Here is a 14,571-nt window from a genome sequence, read left to right as displayed (position 1 = left end):
GCAACACCCCCACCCCTTTTACATCCCTCCCTGTCCCGCCTGAACTTCGAAATCCTGGAACATTTAGCTGCCAATCCTGCCCTTCCCTCAACCAAGTCTCTGTAATAGCAACAACATCATATTTCCAAGTACTAATCCAAGCTCTAAGTTCATCTGCCTTTTCTGTTATACTTCTCGCTTTGAAACAAATGCACTTCAGACCACCAGTCCCGCTGTGCTCAGCAACAGCTCACTGTCTGCTCTTCCTCTTTGTCCTACTGGCCTTATTGACTATGTGCTCCTCATTTATTTCACTAGCTGTCCTACTGCTCTGATTCCCACCCTCCTGCCACGCTAGCTTAAACCCTCCCGGGTGACGCTAGCAAACCTTGCAGGCAGAATATTAGTGCCCCTCTAGTTTAGATGCAACCCGTCCTTCTTGTACAGGTCTCATCTGTCCCTGAAGAGATCCCAATGATCCAGATATCTGAACCCCTCCCTTCTACACCAGCTGCTCAGCCACGTGTTTAGCTGCACTATCTTCCTATTTCTAGCCTCACTGGCATGTGGCACAGGGAGTAATCCAGAGATTACAGCCTTAGATGTCCTGATTTTTAACGTACTACCTGACTCCCTAAACTCCCCCTGCAGGGCCTCATCACTCTTCCTGCCTATGTCATTGGTACCGATGTGTACCACAACATCTGGCAGTTCACCGTCCCCCATCAGAATATCCCCTGTACGTTCAGAGACATCCTTGACCCTGTCAACAAGGAGGCAACATATCATACATACGTGCACTTTTTTGACTGTGGCAAAAATAGAATGTTTTTAAAAGGCATAGCAGTTACTCGACTTTATAAAAAGAGGAATAGAGTTTAAAAGGGCAAGTTATGTTGAACACTTATAAGAGAATGGTTAGGTCCAGCTGGAGCATTGTCTCAAAATTTCCAGGTGTTGCAGGAACATCGAGAACAGAGGGTGTACAAAGAACAAAGAACAAAAAACCAGGAACAGTACTGCACAGGAACAGGCCAGCATGCCCTCCAAGCCTACGCCGGTCTTGATGCCTGCCTAAACTAACACCTTCTGCATTTCCGGGGCCCATATCCCTCTATTCCCATCCTATTCATGTATTTGCCAAGATGTCTCCTAAACGTCGCTATCGTATCTGCTTCCACCACTTCCCCTGGCACCAAGTTCCAGGCACTAACCTCCCTCTGTGCAAAAAACTTGCCTCGCACATCACCTCGAAACTTGCCCCTCGCACCTCAAACCTATGTCCCCTAGTAACTGACTCTTCCACCCGGCGAATAAGCTTCTGAATATCCACTCTGTCCATGCCGCTCATAAGCTTGTAAACCTCGATCAGGTCGCCCCTCCCCCTCCGTCGTTCCAGTGAAAACAATCCGAGTTTATCCAACCTCTCCTCATAGCTAATGCCCTCCAGACATGGCAAAATCCTGGAAAACCTCCTCTGTACCCTCTCCAAAGCCTCCAGGTCCTTCTGGTAGTGTGGCAAACAGAATTGCACGCAATATTCTAAGTGTGGCCGAACGAAGGTTCTGTAAAGCTGCAACATGACTTGCCAATTTTTACACTCTTTGCCCCGACCGATGAAGGCAAGCATGCCGTATGACTTCTTGACTATCTTATCCATCTGCGTTGCCACTTTCAGTGACCTGTGGATCTACACGCCCAGATCTCTCTGCCTGTCAATACTCCGAAGGGTTCTGCCTTTTATTGTATATCTCCCACCTGCATCAGACCTTCCAAAATGCATTACGTCACATTTGTCCAGATTAAACTCCATCTGCCATTTCTCCACCCAAGTCTCCAACCGATCTATATCCTGCTGTATTCTTAGGCAATCCTCATCATTATCCGCAACTCCACCAACCTTTGTGTCGTCCGCAAACCTACTAATCAGACCAGCTACATTTTCCTCCAAATCATTTATATATACTACAAAGAGCAAAGGTCCCAGCACTGATCTCTGCAGAACACCACTGGTCACATTCCTCCATTCAGTAAAACACCCATTCACTGATACACTCTGTCTTCCATGACTGAGCCAGTTCTGTATCCATCTTGCCAGCTCACCTCTGATCCCGTGTGACTTCACCTTTTGTACCAGTCGGGCATGATGGACCTCCTCAAAGGCTTTACTGAAGTCCATATAAATAACATCCACTGCCCGTCCTTCATGAATCATCTTCGTCACTTCCTCAAAAAACTCAATCAAATTAGTAAGACACGACCGATCCTTTACAAAACTATGCTGTCTCTCGCTAGAAAGTTCGTTTGCTTCCAAATGGGAATAAATAATGTCCCGAATAATCCTCTGCAAGAGTTTCCCTACCACTGACGGAAGGCTCACCAGTCTATAATTTCCTGGATTATCCTTGCCACCCTTCTTAAACAAAGGAACAACACTGGCTATTCTCCAGTCCTCTGGGACATCACCTGTAGCCAATGAGGATGCAAAGATTTTCATCAAGGCCCCTGCAATTTCCTCCCTTGCCTCCCTCACTATTCTCGGGTAGATCCCATCAGGCCCTGGGGACTTATCTACCTTAATGCTTTGCCAGACACCCAACACCTCCTCGTTTTTGATAATGAGATGACTGAGCCTATCTGCACTCCCTTCTCCAGGCTCATCATCCACCATGTCCTCCGCTTTGGTGAATACTGATGCAAAGTACACATTTAGCACCTCGCCCATTTCCTCTGGCTCCACACATAGATTCCCATCTCTGTCCTTGAGTGAGCCAACCCTTTGCCTGGCTGCCCTCTTGCTCTTTACATATGTATAAAAAGCCTTGGGACTTTCCTCAATCCTGTTTGCCAATGACCTTTCATGATCCCTTTTAGCCCTCCTAACTCCTTGCTTAAGTTCCTTCCTACTGTCTTTATATTCCTCTAGTGCTTCGTCTGTTCCTAGCCTTCCATGCCTTACAAATGCTTATTTTTTCTTTTTGACTAGGCTCACAATAGCCCGCGTTATCCAAGCTTCCCGAAACTTGCCAAACTTGTCTTTCTTCCTCACAGGAATATGCTGGTATTGGATTCTAATCAGCTGACGTTTGAAAGACTCCCACATGTCAGATGTTAGTTTACCCTCAAAGAGCCGCCCCAATCTAAATTCTTCAGTTCCTGCCTAATATTGTTATTATTAGCCTTCCCCCAATTTAGCACCTTCACCCGAGTACTACTCTTATCCTTATCCACAGGTACCTTAAAACTTATTCAATTATGTTCGCTGCACCCGAAATGCTCCCCCATTGAAACTTCGACCACATGGCCGGGCACATTCCATAATACCAGGTCCAGAATGGCCCCATCCCTAGTTGGACTATCTGCATATTGTTTCAAGAAGCCCTCCTGGATGCTCCTCACCCATTCTGCCCCATTCGAGCCCCTAGCACTAAGTGAGTCCCAGTCAATATAGGGGAAGTAAAAATCACCCACCACCACAAACCTGATACATTTACATCTTTCCAAAATCTGTCTACGTATCTGCTCCTCTACCTCCTGCTGGCTGTTGGGAGGCCTGTAGTAAACCCCCAACATCGCGACTGCACCCTTCCTATTCCTGAGCTCCACCCATATTGCCTCGCTGCATGACCCCTCCGAGGTGTCCTCCCGCAGTACAGCTGTGATATTCTCCTTAACCAGTAATGCAACACCCCCTCCCCTTTTACATCCCCCCCTGTCCCGCCTGAAGCTTCTAAATCCTGGAACATTTAGCTGCCAATCCTGCCCTTCCCTCAACCAAGTCTCTGTAATAGCAACAACATCATATTTCCAAGTACTAATCCAAGCTCTAAGTTCATCTGCCTTTTCTGTCATACTTCTCGCTTTGAAACAAATGCACTTCAGACCACCAGTCCCGCTGTGCTCAGCAACAGCTCACTGTCTGCTCTTCCTCTTTGTCCTACTGGCCTTATTGACTATGTGCTCCTCATTTATTTCACTAGCTGTCCTACTGCTCTGATTCCCACCCTCCTGCCACGCTAGCTTAAACCCTCCCGGGTGACGCTAGCAAATCTTGCAGGCAGAATATTAGTGCCCCTCTAGTTTAGATGCAACCCGTCCTTCTTGTACAGGTCTCATCTGTCCCTGAAGAGATCCCAATGATCCAGATATCTGAACCCCTCCCTTCTACACCAGCTGCTCAGCCACGTGTTTAGCTGCACTATCTTCCTATTTCTAGCCTCACTGGCATGTGGCACAGGGAGTAATCCAGAGATTACAGCCTTAGATGTCCTGATTTTTAACGTACTACCTGACTCCCTAAACTCCCCCTGCAGGGCCTCATCACTCTTCCTGCCTATGTCATTGGTACCGATGTGTACCACAACATCTGGCGGTTCACCCTCCCCATCAGAATGTCCCCTGTACGTTCAGAGACATCCTTGACCCTGTCAACAAGGAGGCAACATATCATACATACGTGCACTTTTTTGACTGTGGCAAAAATACAATGTTTTTAAAAGGCATACCAGTTACTCGACTTTATAAAAAGAGGAATAGAGTTTAAAAGGGCAAGTTATGTTGAACACTTATAAGAGAATGGTTAGGTCCAGCTGGAGCATTGTCTCAAAATTTCCAGGTGTTGCAGGAACATCGAGAACAGAGGGTGTACAAAGAACAAAGAACAAAAAACCAGGAACAGTACTGCACAGGAACAGGCCAGCATGCCCTCCAAGCCTGCGCCGGTCTTGATGCCTGCCTAAACTAACACCTTCTGCATTTCCGGGGCCCATATCCCTCTATTCCCATCCTATTCATGTATTTGCCAAGATGTCTCCTAAACGTCGCTATCGTATCTGCTTCCACCACTTCCCCTGGCACCAAGTTCCAGGCACTAACCTCCCTCTGTGCAAAAAACTTGCCTCGCACATCACCTCGAAACTTGCCCCTCGCACCTCAAACCTATGTCCCCTAGTAACTGACTCTTCCACCCGGCGAATAAGCTTCTGACTATCCACTCTGTCCATGCCGCTCATAAGCTTGTAAACCTCGATCAGGTCGCCCCTCCCCCTCCGTCGTTCCAGTGAAAACAATCCGAGTTTATCCAACCTCTCCTCATAGCTAATGCCCTCCAGACATGGCAAAATCCTGGAAAACCTCCTCTGTACCCTCTCCAAAGCCTCCAGGTCCTTCTGGTAGTGTGGCAAACAGAATTGCACGCAATATTCTAAGTGTGGCCGAACGAAGGTTCTGTAAAGCTGCAACATGACTTGCCAATTTTTACACTCTTTGCCCCGACCGATGAAGGCAAGCATACCGTATGACTTCTTGACTATCTTATCCATCTGCGTTGCCACTTTCAGTGACCTGTGGATCTACACGCCCAGATCTCTCTGCCTGTCAATACTCCGAAGGGTTCTGCCTTTTATTGTATATCTCCCACCTGCATCAGACCTTCCAAAATGCATTACGTCACATTTGTCCAGATTAAACTCCATCTGCCATTTCTCCACCCAAGTCTCCAACCGATCTATATCCTGCTGTATTCTTAGGCAATCCTCATCATTATCCGCAACTCCACCAACCTTTGTGTCGTCCGCAAACCTACTAATCAGACCAGCTACATTTTCCTCCAAATCATTTATATATACTACAAAGAGCAAAGGTCCCAGCACTGATCTCTGCAGAACACCACTGGTCACATTCCTCCATTCAGTAAAACACCCATTCACTGATACACTCTGTCTTCCATGACTGAGCTAGTTCTGTATCCATCTTGCCAGCTCACCTCTGATCCCGTGTGACTTCACCTTTTGTACCAGTCGGGCATGATGGACCTCCTCAAAGGCTTTACTGAAGTCCATATAAATAACATCCACTGCCCGTCCTTCATGAATCATCTTCGTCACTTCCTCAAAAAACTCAATCAAATTAGTAAGACACGACCGATCCTTTACAAAACTATGCTGTCTCTCGCTAGAAAGTTCGTTTGCTTCCAAATGGGAATAAATAATGTCCCGAATAATCCTCTGCAAGAGTTTCCCTACCACTGACGGAAGGCTCACCAGTCTATAATTTCCTGGATTATCCTTGCCACCCTTCTTAAACAAAGGAACAACACTGGCTATTCTCCAGTCCTCTGGGACATCACCTGTAGCCAATGAGGATGCAAAGATTTTCATCAAGGCCCCTGCAATTTCCTCCCTTGCCTCCCTCACTATTCTCGGGTAGATCCCATCAGGCCCTGGGGACTTATCTACCTTAATGCTTTGCCAGACACCCAACACCTCCTCGTTTTTGATAATGAGATGACTGAGACTATCTGCACTCCCTTCTCTAGGCTCATCATCCACCATGTGTCCTCCGCTTTGGTGAATACTGATGCAAAGTACACATTTAGCACCTCGCCCATTTCCTCTGGCTCCACACATAGATTCCCATCTCTGTCCTTGAGTGAGCCAACCCTTTGCCTAGCTGCCCTCTTGCTCTTTACATATGTATAAAAAGCCTTGGGACTTTCCTCAATCCTGTTTGCCAATGACCTTTCATGATCCCTTTTAGCCCTCCTAACTCCTTGCTTAAGTTCCTTCCTACTGTCTTTATATTCCTCTAGTGCTTCGTCTGTTCCTAGCCTTCCATGCCTTACAAATGCTTATTTTTTCTTTTTGACTAGGCTCACAATAGCCCGCGTTATCCAAGCTTCCCGAAACTTGCCAAACTTGTCTTTCTTCCTCACAGGAATATGCTGGTATTGGATTCTAATCAGCTGACGTTTGAAAGACTCCCACATGTCAGATGTTAGTTTACCCTCAAAGAGCCGCCCCCAATCTAAATTCTTCAGTTCCTGCCTAATATTGTTATTATTAGCCTTCCCCCAATTTAGCACCTTCACCCGAGTACTACTCTTATCCTTATCCACAGGTACCTTAAAACTTATTCAATTATGTTCGCTGCACCCGAAATGCTCCCCCATTGAAACGTCGACCACATGGCCGGGCACATTCCATAATACCAGGTCCAGAATGGCCCCATCTCCAGTTGGACTATCTGCATATTGTTTCAAGAAGCCCTCCTGGATGCTCCTCACCCATTCTGCCCCATTCGAGCCCCTAGCACTAAGTGAGTCCCAGTCAATATAGGGGAAGTAAAAATCACCCACCACCACAAACCTGATACATTTACATCTTTCCAAAATCTGTCTACGTATCTGCTCCTCTACCTCCTGCTGGCTGTTGGGAGGCCTGTACTAAACCCCCAACATCGCGACTGCACCCTTCCTATTCCTGAGCTCCACCCATATTGCCTCGCTGCATGACCCCTCCGAGGTGTCCTCCCGCAGTACAGCTGTGATATTCTCCTTAACCAGTAATGCAACACCCCCTCCCCTTTTACATCCCCGGCTGTCCCGCCTGAAGCTTCTAAATCCTGGAACATTTAGCTGCCAATCCTGCCCTTCCCTCAACCAAGTATCTGTAATAGCAACAACATCATATTTCCAAGTACTAATCCAAGCTCTAAGTTCATCTGCCTTTTCTGTTATACTTCTCGCTTTGAAACAAATGCACTTCAGACCACCAGTCCCGCTGCGCCCAGCAACAGCTCACTGTCTGCTCTTCCTCTTTGTCCTACTGGCCTTATTGACTATGTGCTCCTCATTTATTTCACTAGCTGTCCTACTGCTCTGATTCCCACCCTCCTGCCACGCTAGCTTAAACCCTCCCGGGTGACGCTAGCAAACCTTGCAGGCAGAATATTAGTGCCCCTCTAGTTTAGATGCAACCCGTCCTTCTTGTACAGGTCTCATCTGTCCCTGAAGAGATCCCAATGATCCAGATATCTGAACCCCTCCCTTCTACACCAGCTGCTCAGCCACGTGTTTAGCTGCACTATCTTCCTATTTCTAGCCTCACTGGCATGTGGCACAGGGAGTAATCCAGAGATTACAGCCTTAGATGTCCTGATTTTTAACGTACTACCTGACTCCCTAAACTCCCCCTGCAGGGCCTCATCACTCTTCCTGCCTATGTCATTGGTACCGATGTGTACCACAACATCTGGCGGTTCACCCTCCCCCATCAGAATGTCCCCTGTACGTTCAGAGACATCCTTGACCCTGTCAACAAGGAGGCAACATATCATACATACGTGCACTTTTTTGACTGTGGCAAAAATACAATGTTTTTAAAAGGCATACCAGTTACTCGACTTTATAAAAAGAGGAATAGAGTTTAAAAGGGCAAGTTATGTTGAACACTTATAAGAGAATGGTTAGGTCCAGCTGGAGCATTGTCTCAAAATTTCCAGGTGTTGCAGGAACATCGAGAACAGAGGGTGTACAAAGAACAAAGAACAAAAAACCAGGAACAGTACTACACAGGAACAGGCCAGCATGCCCTCCAAGCCTGCGCCGGTCTTGATGCCTGCCTAAACTAACACCTTCTGCATTTCCGGGGCCCATATCCCTCTATTCCCATCCTATTCATGTATTTGCCAAGATGTCTCCTAAACGTCGCTATCGTATCTGCTTCCACCACTTCCCCTGGCACCAAGTTCCAGGCACTAACCTCCCTCTGTGCAAAAAACTTGCCTCGCACATCACCTCGAAATTTGCCCCTCGCACCTCAAACCTATGTCCCCTAGTAACTGACTCTTCCACCCGGCGAATAAGCTTCTGACTATCCACTCTGTCCATGCCGCTCATAAGTTTGTAAACCTCGATCAGGTCGCCCCTCCCCCTCCGTCGTTCCAGTGAAAACAATCCGAGTTTATCCAACCTCTCCTCATAGCTAATGCCCTCCAGACATGGCAAAATCCTGGAAAACCTCCTCTGTACCCTCTCCAAAGCCTCCAGGTCCTTCTGGTAGTGTGGCAAACAGAATTGCACGCAATATTCTAAGTGTGGCCGAACGAAGGTTCTGTAAAGCTGCAACATGACTTGCCAATTTTTACACTCTTTGCCCCGACCGATGAAGGCAAGCATGCCGTATGACTTCTTGACTATCTTATCCATCTGCGTTGCCACTTTCAGTGACCTGTGGATCTACACGCCCAGATCTCTCTGCCTGTCAATACTCCGAAGGGTTCTGCCTTTTATTGTATATCTCCCACCTGCATCAGACCTTCCAAAATGCATTACATCACATTTGTCCAGATTAAACTCCATCTGCCATTTCTCCACCCAGTCTCCAACCGATCTATATCCTGCTGTATTCTTAGGCAATCCTCATCATTATCCGCAACTCCACCAACCTTTGTGTCGTCCGCAAACCTACTAATCAGACCAGCTACATTTTCCTCCAAATCATTTATATATACTACAAAGACCAAAGGTCCCAGCACTGATCCCTGCAGAACACCACTGGTCACATTCCTCCATTCAGTAAAACACCCATTCACTGATACACTCTGTCTTCCATGACTGAGCCAGTTCTGTATCCATCTTGCCAGCTCACCTCTGATCCCGTGTGACTTCACCTTTTGTACCAGTCGGGCATGATGGACCTCCTCAAAGGCTTTACTGAAGTCCATATAAATAACATCCACTGCCCGTCCTTCATGAATCATCTTCGTCACTTCCTCAAAAAACTCAATCAAATTAGTAAGACACGACCGATCCTTTACAAAACTATGCTGTCTCTCGCTAGAAAGTTCGTTTGCTTCCAAATGGGAATAAATAATGTCCCGAATAATCCTCTGCAAGAGTTTCCCTACCACTGACGGAAGGCTCACCAGTCTATAATTTCCTGGATTATCCTTGCCACCCTTCTTAAACAAAGGAACAACACTGGCTATTCTCCAGTCCTCTGGGACATCACCTGTAGCCAATGAGGATGCAAAGATTTTCATCAAGGCCCCTGCAATTTCCTCCCTTGCCTCCCTCACTATTCTCGGGTAGATCCAAATCAGGCCCTGGGGACTTATCTACCTTAATGCTTTGCCAGACACCCAACACCTCCTCGTTTTTGATAATGAGATGACTGAGACTATCTGCACTCCCTTCTCTAGGCTCATCATCCACCATGTCCTCCGCTTTGGTGAATACTGATGCAAAGTACACATTTAGCACCTCGCCCATTTCCTCTGGCTCCACACATAGATTCCCATCTCTGTCCTTGAGTGAGCCAACCCTTTGCCTGGCTGCCGTCTTGCTCTTTACATATGTATAAAAAGCCTTGGGACTTTCCTCAATCCTGTTTGCCAATGACCTTTCATGATCCCTTTTAGCCCTCCTAACTCCTTGCTTAAGTTCCTTCCTACTGTCTTTATATTCCTCTAGTGCTTCGTCTGTTCCTAGCCTTCCATGCCTTACAAATGCTTATTTTTTCTTTTTGACTAGGCTCACAATATCCCGCGTTATCCAAGCTTCCCGAAACTTGCCAAACTTGTCTTTCTTCCTCACAGGAATATGCTGGTATTGGATTCTAATCAGCTGACGTTTGAAAGACTCCCACATGTCAGATGTTAGTTTACCCTCAAAGAGCCGCCCCCAATCTAAATTCTTCAGTTCCTGCCTAATATTGTTATTATTAACCTTCCCCCAATTTAGCACCTTCACCCGAGTACTACTCTTATCCTTATCCACAGGTACCTTAAAACTTATTCAATTATGTTCGCTGCACCCGAAATGCTCCCCCATTGAAACTTCGACCACATGGCCGGGCACATTCCATAATACCAGGTCCAGAATGGCCCCATCCCTAGTTGGACTATCTGCATATTGTTTCAAGAAGCCCTCCTGGATGCTCCTCACCCATTCTGCCCCATTCGAGCCCCTAGCACTAAGTGAGTCCCAGTCAATATAGGGGAAGTAAAAATCACCCACCACCACAAACCTGATACATTTACATCTTTCCAAAATCTGTCTACGTATCTGCTCCTCTACCTCCTGCTGGCTGTTGGGAGGCCTGTAGTAAACCCCCAACATCGCGACTGCACCCTTCCTATTCCTGAGCTCCACCCATATTGCCTCGCTGCATGACCCCTCCGAGGTGTCCTCCCGCAGTACAGCTGTGATATTCTCCTTAACCAGTAATGCAACACCCCCTCCCCTTTTACATCCCCCCCTGTCCCGCCTGAAGCTTCTAAATCCTGGAACATTTAGCTGCCAATCCTGCCCTTCCCTCAACCAAGTCTCTGTAATAGCAACAACATCATATTTCCAAGTACTAATCCAAGCTCTAAGTTCATCTGCCTTTTCTGTCATACTTCTCGCTTTGAAACAAATGCACTTCAGACCACCAGTCCCGCTGTGCTCAGCAACAGCTCACTGTCTGCTCTTCCTCTTTGTCCTACTGGCCTTATTGACTATGTGCTCCTCATTTATTTCACTAGCTGTCCTACTGCTCTGATTCCCACCCTCCTGCCACGCTAGCTTAAACCCTCCCGGGTGACGCTAGCAAACCTTGCAGGCAGAATATTAGTGCCCCTCTAGTTTAGATGCAACCCGTCCTTCTTGTACAGGTCTCATCTGTCCCTGAAGAGATCCCAATGATCCAGATATCTGAACCCCTCCCTTCTACACCAGCTGCTCAGCCACGTGTTTAGCTGCACTATCTTCCTATTTCTAGCCTCACTGGCATGTGGCACAGGGAGTAATCCAGAGATTACAGCCTTAGATGTCCTGATTTTTAACGTACTACCTGACTCCCTAAACTCCCCCTGCAGGGCCTCATCACTCTTCCTGCCTATGTCATTGGTACCGATGTGTACCACAATATCTGGCGGTTCACCCTCCCCCATCAGAATGTCCCCTGTACGTTCAGAGACATCCTTGACCCTGTCAACAAGGAGGCAACATATCATACATACGTGCACTTTTTTGACTGTGGCAAAAATAGAATGTTTTTAAAAGGCATAGCAGTTACTCGACTTTATAAAAAGAGGAATAGAGTTTAAAAGGGCAAGTTATGTTGAACACTTATAAGAGAATGGTTAGGTCCAGCTGGAGCATTGTCTCAAAATTTCCAGGTGTTGCAGGAACATCGAGAACAGAGGGTGTACAAAGAACAAAGAACAAAAAACCAGGAACAGTACTGCACAGGAACAGGCCAGCATGCCCTCCAAGCCTGCGCCGGTCTTGATGCCTGCCTAAACTAACACCTTCTGCATTTCCGGGGCCCATATCCCTCTATTCCCATCCTATTCATGTATTTGCCAAGATGTCTCCTAAACGTCGCTATCGTATCTGCTTCCACCACTTCCCCTGGCACCAAGTTCCAGGCAATAACCTCCCTCTGTGCAAAAAACTTGCCTCGCACATCACCTCGAAACTTGCCCCTCGCACCTCAAACCTATGTCCCCTAGTAACTGACTCTTCCACCCGGCGAATAAGCTTCTGACTATCCACTCTGTCCATGCCGCTCATAAGTTTGTAAACCTCGATCAGGTCGCCCCTCCCCCTCCGTCGTTCCAGTGAAAACAATCCGAGTTTATCCAACCTCTCCTCATAGCTAATGCCCTCCAGACATGGCAAAATCCTGGAAAACCTCCTCTGTACCCTCTCCAAAGCCTCCAGGTCCTTCTGGTAGTGTGGCAAACAGAATTGCACGCAATATTCTAAGTGTGGCCGAACGAAGGTTCTGTAAAGCTGCAACATGACTTGCCAATTTTTACACTCTTTGCCCCGACCGATGAAGGCAAGCATGCCGTATGACTTCTTGACTATCTTATCCATCTGCGTTGCCACTTTCAGTGACCTGTGGATCTACACGCCCAGATCTCTCTGCCTGTCAATACTCCGAAGGGTTCTGCCTTTTATTGCATATCTCCCACCTGCATCAGACCTTCCAAAATGCATTACGTCACATTTGTCCAGATTAAACTCCATCTGCCATTTCTCCACCCAAGTCTCCAACCGATCTATATCCTGCTGTATTCTTAGGCAATCCTCATCATTATCCGCAACTCCACCAACCTTTGTGTCGTCCGCAAACCTACTAATCAGACCAGCTACATTTTCCTCCAAATCATTTATATATACTACAAAGACCAAAGGTCCCAGCACTGATCCCTGCAGAACACCACTGGTCACATTCCTCCATTCAGTAAAACACCCATTCACTGATACACTCTGTCTTCCATGACTGAGCCAGTTCTGTATCCATCTTGCCAGCTCACCTCTGATCCCGTGTGACTTCACCTTTTGTACCAGTCGGGCATGATGGACCTCCTCAAAGGCTTTACTGAAGTCCATATAAATAACATCCACTGCCCGTCCTTCATGAATCATCTTCGTCACTTCCTCAAAAAACTCAATCAAATTAGTAAGACACGACCGATCCTTTACCAAACTATGCTGTCTCTCGCTAGAACTTCGTTTGCTTCAAAATGGGAATAAATAATGTCCCGAATAATCCTCTGCAAGAGTTTCCCTACCACTGACGGAAGGCTCACCAGTCTATAATTTCCTGGATTATCCTTGCCACCCTTCTTAAACAAAGGAACAACACTGGCTATTCTCCAGTCCTCTGGGACATCACCTGTAGCCAATGAGGATGCAAAGATTTTCATCAAGGCCCCTGCAATTTCCTCCCTTGCCTCCCTCACTATTCTCGGGTAGATCCCATCAGGCCCTGGGGACTTATCTACCTTAATGCTTTGCCAGACACCCAACACCTCCTCGTTTTTGATAATGAGATGACTGAGACTATCTGCACTCCCTTCTCTAGGCTCATCATCCACCATGTCCTCCGCTTTGGTGAATACTGATGCAAAGTACACATTTAGCACCTCGCCCATTTCCTCTGGCTCCACACATAGATTCCCATCTCTGTCCTTGAGTGAGCCAACCCTTTGCCTGGCTGCCCTCTTGCTCTTTACATATGTATAAAAAGCCTTGGGACTTTCCTCAATCCTGTTTGCCAATGACCTTTCATGATCCCTTTTAGCCCTCCTAACTCCTTGCTTAAGTTCCTTCCTACTGTCTTTATATTCCTCTAGTGCTTCGTCTGTTCCTAGCCTTCCATGCCTTACAAATGCTTATTTTTTCTTTTTGACTAGGCTCACAATATCCCGCGTTATCCAAGCTTCCCGAAACTTGCCAAACTTGTCTTTCTTCCTCACAGGAATATGCTGGTATTGGATTCTAATCAGCTGACGTTTGAAAGACTCCCACATGTCAGATGTTAGTTTACCCTCAAAGAGCCGCCCCCAATCTAAATTCTTCAGTTCCTGCCTAATATTGTTATTATTAGCCTTCCCCCAATTTAGCACCTTCACCCGAGTACTACTCTTATCCTTATCCACAGGTACCTTAAAACTTATTCAATTATGTTCGCTGCACCCGAAATGCTCCCCCATTGAAACTTCGACCACATGGCCGGGCACATTCCATAATACCAGGTCCAGAATGGCCCCATCCCTAGTTGGACTATCTGCATATTGTTTCAAGAAGCCCTCCTGGATGCTCCTCACCCATTCTGCCCCATTCGAGCCCCTAGCACTAAGTGAGTCCCAGTCAATATAGGGGAAGTAAAAATCACCCACCACCACAAACCTGATACATTTACATCTTTCCAAAATCTGTCTACGTATCTGCTCCTCTACCTCCTACTGGCTGTTGGGAGGCCTGTAGTAAACCCCCAACATCGCGACTGCACCCTTCCTATTCCTGAGCTC

Source organism: Heterodontus francisci, chromosome 21 (assembly GCF_036365525.1).
Source record: "Heterodontus francisci isolate sHetFra1 chromosome 21, sHetFra1.hap1, whole genome shotgun sequence".
NCBI lineage: Eukaryota > Metazoa > Chordata > Chondrichthyes > Heterodontiformes > Heterodontidae > Heterodontus > Heterodontus francisci.
Note: the sequence above shows the minus strand (reverse complement) of the source record.